The 13,464-nt window shown below is 40.0% G+C and overlaps 1 protein-coding gene across 1 annotated transcript in view; it reads right to left on the bottom strand.

Moving 5' to 3' along the window:
- Positions 1-13,464, bottom strand: part of LOC115428710 (major histocompatibility complex class I-related gene protein-like) — a 147,365-nt gene that overhangs the window by 58,792 nt on the left and 75,109 nt on the right. The gene's annotated exons all lie outside the window — the stretch shown is intronic.

Below are 13,464 nucleotides of genomic sequence, written 5' to 3'. Positions count from 1 at the left end.
ATGCACTCTTTCTCCAGGTATCCTTTGGTGTAGTCTTTGAGGACCTGCACCTCATCCCACTTCCTCTTGGTCTGCTCTGCTGCTTTCACTGGAGCCACCCACACTGAGCTGGAGTCGTCAAAGGACAGGAAGTCGTTTCCGTCGTAGCTGTACATGTCCAAGCCGTGGCTGTATTCCAGTGACCCGTTACCTTTTTTCACGCCCTCACAGCCGTGTCTCCACTGAAGAACATGGATGTCTGAAAGGCAGACGTTGAAACAATCACTATGGACGTACATGACGGGCTTTTCAGAACCTGGAGTGGAAACCCTGAGGACTGATTTGACCTTCTGTAGGTTCAAGTGGTCTGACTGTCAGACTGATGCACAGCTTTAACACTAGAATAAAAGTTACTGTGTCCTGAATGACAAAGAAGAGCTTCATTAGCACTGTGACAGATCTGACCATTCCAGATCCTATTAACATAGAGAAGATTTTGTGTCCATGTTGGAAACTGTTGAGTCTTATGCTGCACCTCTCACCTGAGGAGTGCCTCAGGGCTCCATACTTGGCCCTTTTCTCTTCTGCCTTCATTTACTTCCTCTAGGACCAATTCTCCACAAACATGGAACTGCATTTCATTTATATACCTTTGACAGTCAAATTTATGTACAACTAAGACAGGAAAATGCATACTCTACGTCACAGCAGAAAAAGTTACTGTGTCCTAAATGACAAAGAAGAGCTTCATTAGCGCTGGACATTTTTAACAGGAGTCAGATCTCACCGTTGTCAGTCTGGTTCATCCGTTCCTTCAGGATGTCCAGGTTGACTTTGAACCACTGCTGTTTGCTCTTACGGGATCGTGTGCCTTTTTCCCAGTACTCCGGCTCCAGACGCTCCCTCATCCAGTGTGTTTTGGGAGTTTTCACCTGTGTGGTGCTGTCGAAGTAGTCGATTACCCTGGAGTCCAGAATCCCCATGGCCGTGAACTCATGGATACCTGGGATTTTGGGGTCTTTGGAGAGGGCCGTGTAGATGTAGGTCAAGGAGTGTCTGTCTGAAGGTGTCTCTGAAATACACCAAATTGTGGTTATAGTCCCAGAATCTCACAGGGTTTTAAAGCCAGTGTCTTCTTAAAAGGTTACAATTAAATTTAAATCTCATCAGTATGGAAGAGAATTAACACTGTTAAAAAATGTCCTGTATGTATGTATGTATTTATTATTATTATTCTGATAAAAAAGTCAGAATTCTGAGAAAAATGTCAGAATTCTGACTTTTTTGTCAGAATAACGTTAATAAATATATATTGGGACACCCCCCCCCCCAAAGTGGCCCTAACCCTCTTCCTCCGTAGACTCATCACAAGTGACAAACAAATGACTGACACAAAATGCAAAACACCAATAATATGGTTTTAATATGGTCTGTTTACAGTACTTCAGCTGTTGATCAGTGCTTCCTCTGAGACGTTCTTCAGAACACACACTGTTTGGTTCTTCTCACCACTGATACCAGTATTTAGATCAAATGGCTGAGTGACACTAATGATCCTTTAACTCCCATTATTGTGTTATATATTTTTTAGTTCATTTCCTTTCATGGAGCAGTGCTCAGTAAATGTCATTGGACCATGACATCAGAATGTTAAATATCTGTACAATGTGGTCGGTCCACTTCTGTGACAGCAGTCGGAGGATGGGGCAGAAATAGAAACACACAAATGATAAACACACTCCTTTACAGACAGAATCTGCTCAGTTTCACCTGTAATTATTTCAATTAAACCCTTATTTTCTTACTGATTCTCCATTATTCCAAAACATTTCACACACTTCCCGAAGAGTGGAATTTTTAAATCCCCAGGTGAGATGAGAAATACTGAGCAGAATGTCAACTTACAGAAGATTAAATGTAAAACACACGGTTGCTCATACAGTTGGAATTAAACAGTTGTACCTCTTCTCATGAAATGATTATAACAATGTGATTTATTCTTGATCAGGTGGAACTGTGACTCAGTGTGTAATCATTACACCTGCTCAAAGGTTATTACTGACGTGTATAAATAGGAATAAAAGAGGCATGCGTCTAAAACAAAATTATTCCAACTTTACGGTCAACTGTGTAAAATAGAAAACCTACACTATAAAAGAACAAACAGCTATCTGAACACAAACACACAGAGTCCTTTCAACTCTCCACTCTTCCATCTGATGTTTTTTTCTCTCCACAAACTGATTAGTTTGGTCCAAATGCCAAAAAAAATAAATTTAAAAAAATGTCAGTGACAAACATGTCAGGCCCAAATACCAAAAGAAGAAAAGAAACCAGATGAAACTGGAATTCAGTGCATTTGTATCGTCTTCATGACCACCCTTAGATTCATGGATTTAAATGTGTCTATGATTAAGTCCTGTTTTAAATGATCCCCTAAAAACAAATGCTCACAGAAGTAAAGGTGTTTGTCAAAGCTGACGCAGATCTATAGAGTGAAAATATATAAAGAGGACGATCAGAAGTGACACAGTGTGAACAGGAAACTGCACATTTGTAAAAGAGACGCTGAGACACTACAAAATGGAGGAGTGTACATGTACACTGTACTTCCACAAGTACTTTCTACTTTTAAAACTTTACATATTTCACACACATGAAAAGGTTTAATTCTAAAGGTGATTGTACACTAGATATTTAATTTCAATCTAAACAGCCTATTTAGCACTGTACTTTTAATACACTTTGAATAAATATATATACGCAGAGAGAGAGAGAGAGAGAGAGAGAGAGAGAGAGAGAGAGAGGAGAGAGAGAGAGAGAGAGACTAGACTATTTAGGGCATATATATGTCTAGTGCACCTTTCAGATCATGTTTACTTGCAGGTCACTGTAATAACACAACTTTATAACCAGATAGAGTTTAGACATGTTACAAAACACATCAAATTTAAGTTTAACCTCCTGAGACCCAGCAATGGATTTTTTGTCCTCTATAGTGGACAAGTTTCACAGCTTGAGTTAAAAAAATGTCCACCGCAAAGGACATACCATAAATAAATGAAGAAATACATACATACATAAGTGTCTGAGAAAACTGTTGCATCATGCTGTTTCCAATCAAGGCAATTAATTCATGTAAAAACACCAAAACTCTGACGTCCTGGGTCTCATGGTGTCAATGTAATTTTAGTTTTAAATGTGTATGTTTTGTATCATAATCATAATGAAAATAACAAAAAATGAATAAAATATTAGACAACTGTCCTGTGTAATTAAAATGGCATCCATGTCTAATTTAACATGCGTGGGGAAAAAAGTTAAAAACAAATCCATATTAATCCATAAAACACATTTAATACATTATTCTGTCGTTTCTCGGTTTAAGACGTGCGTCTGTAGAATAACTAAGCACCAAAGATGAGGACATTACATTGATATTATTATTTTTATATGAAATGCGTCACACAATACTTTTTTTACTTTCGTTTTTCACTCGTTGACAATCCTGTGAATAAAACTCAAACTCACCGCTGTTCACGGTCACTCCTGTCGCCAAAACCAACAAAAATGCGATCGCATACATTTTGGACATAAAGTTCCGGTTCCAGGTGTTTACAGAACCTCTTTAATCCGCCTGTTTTGGACCAGGTCTGGATCAGGTCTGGACCCACGGAGGGGGACTTCCTTCTACTGAAAGTCGCTCGGGATGCGTTCACGGGCAGCTCGGAACGCCCGCCTTCTAGTTGTTTTCTGCTGGTTGTTACTTATAAGAACACCGGAGGAGGTGGAGTTGAAAGTCTGGGGCTCTGTCCTTGAGTTCAGGTAACAGATGCATGAAAAACACACCTTTGCACTAAAGACTAGTAGCGCCATGTTCACCAACAGGTTCCGCAGAGCTCTTATGAGACGAATCTGTCCCTATTTATTTATTTATTAATTTTATGAACAGCTGACAATTATGATTTACTCTGTCATACCTGTGATAGAACTGCAGGTAAGGAGGAAGCCAATTTTATGACTCTTCAAGACGTTTTTCAAGGCGTCTCTGGTCAAATGTCAGACCTTACATTCACATTCACATAAATAATAATCCAACAGTCCTCATTTTTACTCTGTTCAGTGAATGTGTCCTAAAGGGGTCCAACCAGGGCTGTCAAACTCATTTTAGTTCAGGGGCCACATTCAGCTAAATTAGATCTGCTGTGGGCCGAACCAGTGATATAATAACAAAATAATATATAGTTAAAGTGAAAAAATAATAGGCAGATGATAGAAATTAAGCTGTGCTGAAAAAATTAAATACCAACATGGGAATAGAAAACATTTGTTAATAGTATATGAAGGCAAAATCAAAAGGACTGAAAAACGGACCAAATAGGTTCAGACCACTGAAGGTTAATATTTGAATATTTCTGCCAACAGAAAGTACATTGTGACAATTTATTTATTTTTATCATACAACTTGGTTGAATTATTTCAGTGTGTGTATAAGTACTTTTTGAACATTTTGAGCACAATTTCAATAATACCGTTATTATAATGATAACCGTGATATGAAATTGTCATATCGTTACATCCCTATTTGGAACAGAGTAAGAACATGTAAGATAGTGTAAATGTAGCTAGGTAGCATTTAGTATGCTAGATTAGCTGGATAAATAGCTACTTCCTATGTAGGTTTGAGTGAAATAAATAAATAACCAAATAAAGGTAATGCAACTTTGAGTTTTTATATTAAATATAAGTGACTACTTAAACAACTTATAACTCAAAACATATCATATAACGTGGGTTAACAACACTGAAAAAACGCAAAAAGGCTTAAAGTTAGCCATTAGCTTAGATGACAGTTTGTACTGTTTATTGTAGTTGTCAAACTTAAATTAAGACAGGACTTAAAACTTCCCTTACCGCTTTCAGTTGGGATAATATTCACCCACAACAACGGTTAGAAATACAAATATCCACATTTTCGGTCGGTGCATGGCTGTCAAATGAGGAAAACTGTGACAAAAAAAATGTAGTTCTATAACGTGTCAACGATCAGAGGGACAGGGAAGTGCGGTGTGCGCATGCGCTGCAGCATCTGGTTACTATAGCCAGGAACGACCAATGAAATAATTTAGAGCTGGTTGCTAGGCAGAAAAGAGCGAAGCATGTTGTGGACGGTCTGGGTCGAAGTGAAGACAGAAAGAGTTCAGAACATGAGTACAGTGGATTTGATCTAATTAGACATGTAAAAACAGAGGTAGGAATTCAACAAATACATGTACAAAACGCGACTGTGTGTGTATTACTACTGTTTTACCTGGTTTCTCAAAATAAGGCGCAACTTCCACTGGTTGAAAAAAAAAAAGAACACTACAGACATATAATTCAAAAACGTGAAACAGTGATGAAATACTGCGATTAGGATTAGTCGAATGGAAATTAAAATATGTTTTACTAATATATATATTTTTGTATTATCAGCCATAGAGTACGTAAGCCCCGCCCCTTCCGGTTGTATCCCATGTGAGGGGGATGGGGCGGGTTAATTTTTAATTTAAAGAAAAAAAAAAAAAATTACTTAGAACAGCACAGTTTACAATACAAAATAGCTTCTTTTTCATATCAAATATACAAAGAAAACACATTTGCAGACATTAAATAAGTGCTTACTTATAATCATGTATAGAAAGAAAGGACAGAAGAAAAGAGGATAGGAAAGATAGGAAACGGAGAAAGAGGGGGCGGGGTACTTATAGTAAATATTGTTTAGAATTATGACATCATTCCTACATATGTTTGTCAGTTTAAAGATATTATTCAGCATGAATAAATTGGGAGTTTGTTGTAAACTGCTGAAGTGTCAGTGCCACATAATGATCGGATAGACTGTTAGGCATGGCTGCAGATGAAACTAAAAACAATTTATAAAAATGTTCAAATCTGCCCAACTTTAAACACGTACAGCCTCGAAAATTAATGACATATCACATATATCATTAAAGCCCAGACAGAACCATTTTACTGCACAACAAACACTGACATAAAGTTTTAATGCATAACTTTTATTTTCACAGGTAGTCTAAATTTTCTTTATTACTACCATTTTTATCATGTTTTTTTCTTCCATTTTTTTTTGTGTGTGTGTGGGGGGGGGGGGTGAATGACAGGAGTAAAACTAGCCTGAATAATATATTTTTCTGGGATTTGTTGATCATATGGAACAGATTTTTAACAGCAGTTGTTGCGTTTGAGGACATTTAACACCATAGTAACTCTGTGCACCTTCTGTCTCTGACGTCTTACATTCTGACACATTTACACAGTCCTACTTCCAATAAATATTTATATACATATACTACTAATCAATTACACTGTTAGACTTTATATTAATCAGAGAAGAGTGAGGTTTATTGCTGAGGATGAAGGAACATGTATGGTCCTCTTTAGCTTTAACAGGGGCCGTTCTAAAACTGAAAACACGTAGAAATAAAACATTCAAATATGCAAAGATAAGGGTTTGGAGCAGGTTTCAGTGAATAACTGGTGGATCTTAGAACGATTAAAAGACATTAAAATGTGGAATATTCAGAATATTACACACTTTAATAGTTCTTTTTTTTTTTTCAGGTCTTCACGTCCTGTGAAAACAAAAACAAAAGTCTCCTCTTTGTTGAACTGAAACCACATTCATGTAATGTTGTGTTTTTCTACTTCCAGTCTCTAAGGCTCTGTTCACACAGCAGCTCCAAATGCACAGTTCAGATTTTTTGGGTGAAATCTGATTTTCTCTGTGTTGGTTCATATTCCACATTAAATGCGACTTCTATCAGATTTGAGTCTGAACTGAATGTGACCCTGAAGTGACCCACATGCACTAAAGAGGTCCTGAAGTGACCCACATGCACTAAAGAGGTCCTGATGGAATACCAGACCACGCTGACACACACTGTGTTTACAGAAGGAATCTGGTTTTCCTCCGCTCCAACCAACAACTGGGACGTTTATCGCATTTCAATGACGTAAAGATCGGATAAATGCGACCTGGACGTTCAGACTCAAGTCATACTGGAAAATATCAGATATGGTTCAGATTTAGGACCACATATGAAAGTGGTCCAGGTCGGATTTCAAATGAAAGTGGTCTGGGTCAGATTTAGGAACTGCGTATAAAAGTGGTCGGGGTCAGGTTAGTGCAGTTAAGACTGTCTGTAACAGATCAGATCCAGGTCACATTTGGGTAAAACATCAGATCTGGGCCACATTTCCCTGCAGTGTGAACGGAGCCTCAGTTCAGTCTGTCTAAAGCTCTTCCTTCTTCTGTTTGTAAAAGTCGTGGTGCCACATTCAACAGGAGGATGGACTCATCTGAACTGAAAACTCCAGAAATCTGTTAATGGTCAAAGTTTTGAACGTAAACGGGTTCAACGACACAAACGGCAGAACACGCTCATGTTTTCACAAACCAATCTTTTCTACACAAACTTGCATTTTTCACGCAGGTTTATTTTATTTTTTTACATCGTTTACAAAAGTGGATTTTCAAACACAAACTTTGGATTTATTTGTGAAGACTACGTCGACCTCTGAGTCTGATCCATCCGATGGGAGCCTTCAGGACCATGAACTCACCACCGCTGGATTAAAAGGAGTCTTTTTCACTAAACCACAGCCTGCATTTCCCATCATGCCCCTCTTCCCTCCCCCCTCATTGACCCCTGTCCAGGTCCTGGTCCAGGTTCCTCTTCTGACCCCTCTCCGTCCATCTTTTCCTCCCGAACCGGAAGCCCGAAGCCCCTTTCTCTCGGCTGACCGGCCTGAAGTCCTCCGGCGATGGAGTTGAGCGCATCGTTCTGCGTCCGCCGTCGTCGTCTCCACCCACCGGGTAGTGGAGGCCGTCCACGGACAGACCCCCGGGGAAGGGGGACAGGGGCCGGCCCACCAGGTCGCCCCTCTCGGACCTCAGCAGGACCTCCTCGGACTCGGACGCCGTCGACACGGCTCCGTCCGCGGCGTCCCGGAACCGCAGCAGGGCCGACTCCAGGTCGGGCTCGTCCCCGTGGGGAGGGGGGCGGCGGCGGGGGGGGCGGGGGTGGGGGTAGGACGAGACGGTCCACGGGATCGGACAGAGGAGGATGAGGGCGAGGACGGCCAGACGAGATGAGCCGGGACAGAAACACAGTCTCATCTGTTCAGAGCAAACAGAAATAAAAACTACAGACGAGATGAGAACGTTCAAACAGGTCCAGTTCTGGTCCAGCAGGTTCGGTCTATGTGGAACAGAACCCGCTGAATGTGTGAGGTTCAGGTTCTGTTCTATGTACGGCTGTGGATCGGCAAGAATCTGGCAATACATACAAATCACAGTTAGGGCCTTAAGAAAATACTGGTTCTGCAGTATATCGCGATATTTCATTTCACAATACTGTATCCATATTAAAAAGTACTGTATGGAGTTTTTAGGCATTTATTCAAATGCAGATATTGCGGAGGTTCATTTTGTTTTTTCTTTTTCTTTTCTTTTTTTTATATTTTATTATTATTATTTCACACTCTTTTATTCAATAATGTTGGTTCCATTGTTGCGGTTTTGAACTCAAATGCTGTTCTGATGTTAGTTTGTGAACTAATAGAATCTGAACATTTGAACAGGATCTGAAACTGGAATGTCTTGTAAAACAGAATTTCAGTTTGAACACAGTTTGAACATTTGCTGATGAACATTAGATCCTGTTGGGATCAAATACAAATGTGTTTAGTATTTGTGCAGATTTCTGCTGTAATTCAGTTCTTCAAGGAAATAATCATTTAAAAAAAAGAAACAAACAAAAAATTCCCTTTTTACCAGTATCATGATATATTGTATCATGATCCTAGTATTGTGATTTGTATCGTATCACCACATTCTTACCAATACACAGCCCTGGACACAATCACCATCATCATCCTCATCTTCATCATCAGCTCAGTGGAATCACAGCACGCAGTAAAACCATTCAACTCACACAAACGGACCTGAACTCAACATTTTTACCCTTTTCCTCCAAACTGGACTGGACTGGACTGGACTGGACTGGACTGAACTGGACTGAACTGGACTGGACTGGACTGAACTGGACTGGACTGAACTGTGGTCTGCTTCACAACATCAGCCACAGAAGCAGACAAACCGTGACACTGGCTCCGTTTACACGACCATTACAATCTGATAACTGGTAGAATCAGAGAACAGTACTAATCAGACCTGATGTGTTCACATGCACTTAAAAAATACAATCATGGATTTTGGAGTTAATTCAAACTGATCTCCTCCAGGTGATTGTTGTGTACTTTTACTCTGTAGATCATCACTGTACTTCAGAAATACAAGGGGTCGAGTATTTTAAACAGTGGCCATGAGACAAACACACACACACACTTACACACACACACACACACACACACACTTACACACACACACACACTGCGCTGCTTTAACTCTGAACAATCCACTTTTCTTTTCGTGCTTGTTAACTTCATAAATGCAACTTTAAATGTTCAGAGTTTCCACAACAAACCTGCTTAGAATTAAATTATAAATAATTAAATCCACCCCCCCCCCCCCGGGTCAGTTCGGTGTCTTACCTTGCGTCGTGGTCAAAGTTTCCGGATCTTCTGAAGTTCGTCGACCCTTGGTGGTCTTTTTAAAAGGCCGCTGCCTCCGCCGCCCTCTGCCATTGGTCGGCGTGTCGGTGACGCATGCCGCCATCCGTCTGTCCATCTGTCCGTCCGTCCAGGTCAATTATTCGCCTTCATTCTTTCAGCCCAGAAACCCAGAGGCCACTTGAGCCGCACAGGCCACGGGTAATTATCGGCGCTTGATTGAGAAGAAGATTCATTAAGATGTTTGTGAGGAGGGAGAAGGGGGACGGAGGAGGACGGCGTTGTCATCGTGAAGGTCGTTATCGCCGGGAAAACACAGATGCACCTCCAAGAATGTCAGCGGGGACGGTGACGCTGCAGCAGGCCTCACCTCGGATGACGGCGACGGCGTTTTATTGTCGTTATCCGGTCGACAAAAGGCCTCGTCTGGACGATTGGCTCAAACCCAGACTCAACAAACGAACGAACGAACGAACGAATGAATGAATGAAAGACTGATGCTCGGATTCATTCAGGACAGAAATAGCAAAAGGTCAAAAATAGTCAAAGTCATCATGTTTCAAGAAGTCAGATTGGATCAAAACGCACTCAGGTCGTGTTTTATTTAACTAATAAAGAACTAAAACATCCACCGTCGACCAAAACCATCTACTGTAACTGTTTAATACCTGCTGATCCACTAATACGATCAATACATGGAAATAATTGGTGTAAAATACAGTTTGACCTCAATGATTCATAGGATAAATGGACAAAATGTGTAAAATGAAAATAAAATGAGCAAAATACTTGAAAAGTTCGTAAAAACTTAACTAAAAATCCTTAAATGTGGCTTAAAAGGTGAACAAATCCTTCTAAATGTGGAGAAAATGAGCAAAATTTGTGAAAAATTAGGAGATGTCATCATTCATAAAATCCAGAACCCTGTATTTATTCAGTTAACGCTCAAAAACCAAAACCATCTACATGTAATAAAATGGTTTAATACCTGTTGATCCACTAATCTGATCAATACATGTCAATAATTGGTGTCAAATAAAGTTTTACCTCCATTATTCATAGGATAAAATGTACAAAGTGTATAAAATGAGAATAAAATGAGCAAAATACTTGAAAAGTAAGGAAAAAAGTGATGCAATAAACTTTGAAATATGGCACAAACTGAACAATATTGTTAAAATTCACATACTTCTCTTAAGACATTTCAGGTTGTTCATATTTTTCACATTTTTTGTAAAAGGCTGGTCTGTAAATGTCAACATTTTTGTGTAATTTAACTTTTTTTGTTACACTAAAACCAAGAAAATAGTTTGTGGTATTCATTATTTATAGTTTATTATGTCAGTATTTTACTGGTTCTGACCCACTTTATTTATTTCTTTATTTTTTTTCCTACTTGTCTTGTCCAGCGTTCTAACAGCAGAATGGTAGTCTGGTTCCTTTTGGTGCTGAACAAATTTGCTTTGCCAAGGGTAACTTCATAAGTATATGAAGCGCCCTTTGATATTCTACTGTGTTTATTATGAGTTCTGTTGAACCACATTTCGATGCCGGACCTGACATGGGGGGTGGGGGTGGGGGGGTAGAAGAAGGGGAGAGAACAAGAGAGAAGAAGGTGGAGAAGACCCTCACAAGAAAGTATCAACAAAACAGCAACAACCATGGAGACAATTATAATGGTGACAATAACTACAACCAGAACTGCGTAAACTGGGCAGAAGAGAGAGAGAAAAAAACAAAACAAAACAAACAAAACTACAAAAAAAAAACACTTTAGATTGAATCGACCTTAATGATTTGAACATCCTTGACTGTTCATATGTTCAGTGTAATTTTGTATTTCACACGTTCATCCCGGGGGCCGGACTGGACCCTTCAGGCGGCCGGTTTTGGCCCACGGGCCGCATGTTGACTTTTATGGAACATTGTTGTTATTGAAGGTGTTTTCTATGTATGGGCTTATTTGAGGGTTTATCTGTAGTTTTAGATCAGACTTTTATTGTGTTTTTTGTATATTTTTAGTGTGGACGTATGACTCTCAGTTCTATTTTGTGTAACTTCTGCTGCTGTTTTGGTTTAAAACACTCTTTAAAAAAAAAGATTTTTAATCAATGAGCTTTTTTCCTGGTTAAATAAATAAAACCAAAACGGATTAACTAAACTAATGAGACCAATTAATCAGCTGAAAACTAATACTAAGCATCTATTTTAGGTGATTATTAAAGCCTTTAGATAATTAGAGGTTTTTCATTTTTCTTCATATTTGTTCAGTTTTCGTTCTAAGGAAACACAGAGAACCGAAGTGATGACGTGAAGGTTTATTAGCATAAAAACAGAAACTGTAGAACAGGTAGAAGAACAGAAGTTAAATATGGATGTAAGAACAGCCCGACCCCAGGTGGGTACGTACAGGTACTAAATGTTTCCATTGTTGTTTACAGGTGGGTACGTACAGGTACTAAATGTTTGTGTTGTTGTTTACAGGTGGGTACGTACAGGTACTAAATGTTTGTGTTGTTGTTTACAGGCGGGTACGTACAGGTACTAAATGTTTCCATTGTTGTTTACAGGTGGGTACGTACAGGGACTAAATGTTTGTGTAGTTGTTTACAGGTGGGTACGTACAGGTACTAAATGTTTGTGTAGTTGTTTACAGGTGGGTACGTACAGGTACTAAATGTTTCCATTGTTGTTTACAGGTGGGTACGTACAGGTACTAAATGTTTGTGTTGTTGTTTACAGGTGGGTACGTACAGGTACTAAATGTTTGTGTTGTTGTTTACAGGTGGGTACGTACAGGTACTAAATGTTTGTGTTGTTGTTTACAGGTGGGTACGTACAGGTACTAAATGTTTGTGTTGTTGTTTACAGGCGGGTACGTACAGGTACTAAATGTTTCCATTGTTGTTTGCAGGTGGGTACGTACAGGTACTAAATGTTTGTGTTGTTGTTTGCAGGTGGGTACGTACAGGTACTAAATGTTTGCGTTGTTGTTTACAGGTGGGTACGTACAGGTACACAGGTACTAAATGTTTGCATTGTTCAGTCGTCTACTCTACACTTCGTCTACTCTGTGGTTTGTTTTTGTTTCAACTACATGTTCATTTTTCTGGTGTTTGGACGTTACTCGTGCTTTAAAACATTCGTCTGAACAAACTGTCGGGGTTCACCTCGGCCTCCGCTCCTTCTCCTAAGTCTCCGTAGACGTCGTCCAGGGAGGGGCTGCGACCCGGTGCATTGTGGGAGTCGTAGTCCAGGTAGAAGGTGGGCTCGTGGAGCTGCTGGGACTGGGCGGCGGCCGGCGGGCTGAGCGGGGCGGTGAGCAGCGACAGCTGCAGATGGTCGATGGTGCTGCCGGGAACGGCTGCGATTGGTCGGCCGGGGAGTGGGCTGGCGATGGGGTGCTGGTTGCCACGGTTACGGCCCTGGGGGTGGAGGAGGGGGAGCCGACCTGGGAGTCGTCAGCGGAGAGGGAGCGTCTCAGTTTGGCCCGAGCATTTTGAAACCACACCTGAGGGAACCAAAGGAGATAATGAGACGATTTAGAAAACAGAGGGTTAACGGAAGAATCAGCTGATAGAGACGAGTCCGAAGGAAAACAGAAAACATCTGTTTATATAAAAGGTGAAGACGCTTCAGCAGGAGAACCTGTGAATGAAACAAGGTTCTAATAGGTTTGGATTTTTCATTATAGTTTTATTTAGTTTGGACTTTTTTTTCTCTAATTCAGTTCATTTAATTCATTTTTAGAGCAGGTTTGATAGTTTTTATTAGTTTTCATTTTTTTCTAAATGCTTAGTTTTAGTTTAGTTGTAGTTTAGTCGTCTCTTTTCTCTTCTTCTCTGTCGTCGT

Source organism: Sphaeramia orbicularis, chromosome 11 (genome assembly GCF_902148855.1).
Source record: "Sphaeramia orbicularis chromosome 11, fSphaOr1.1, whole genome shotgun sequence".
NCBI lineage: Eukaryota > Metazoa > Chordata > Actinopteri > Kurtiformes > Apogonidae > Sphaeramia > Sphaeramia orbicularis.
This window is presented reverse-complemented; position numbering and strand designations above follow the sequence as displayed.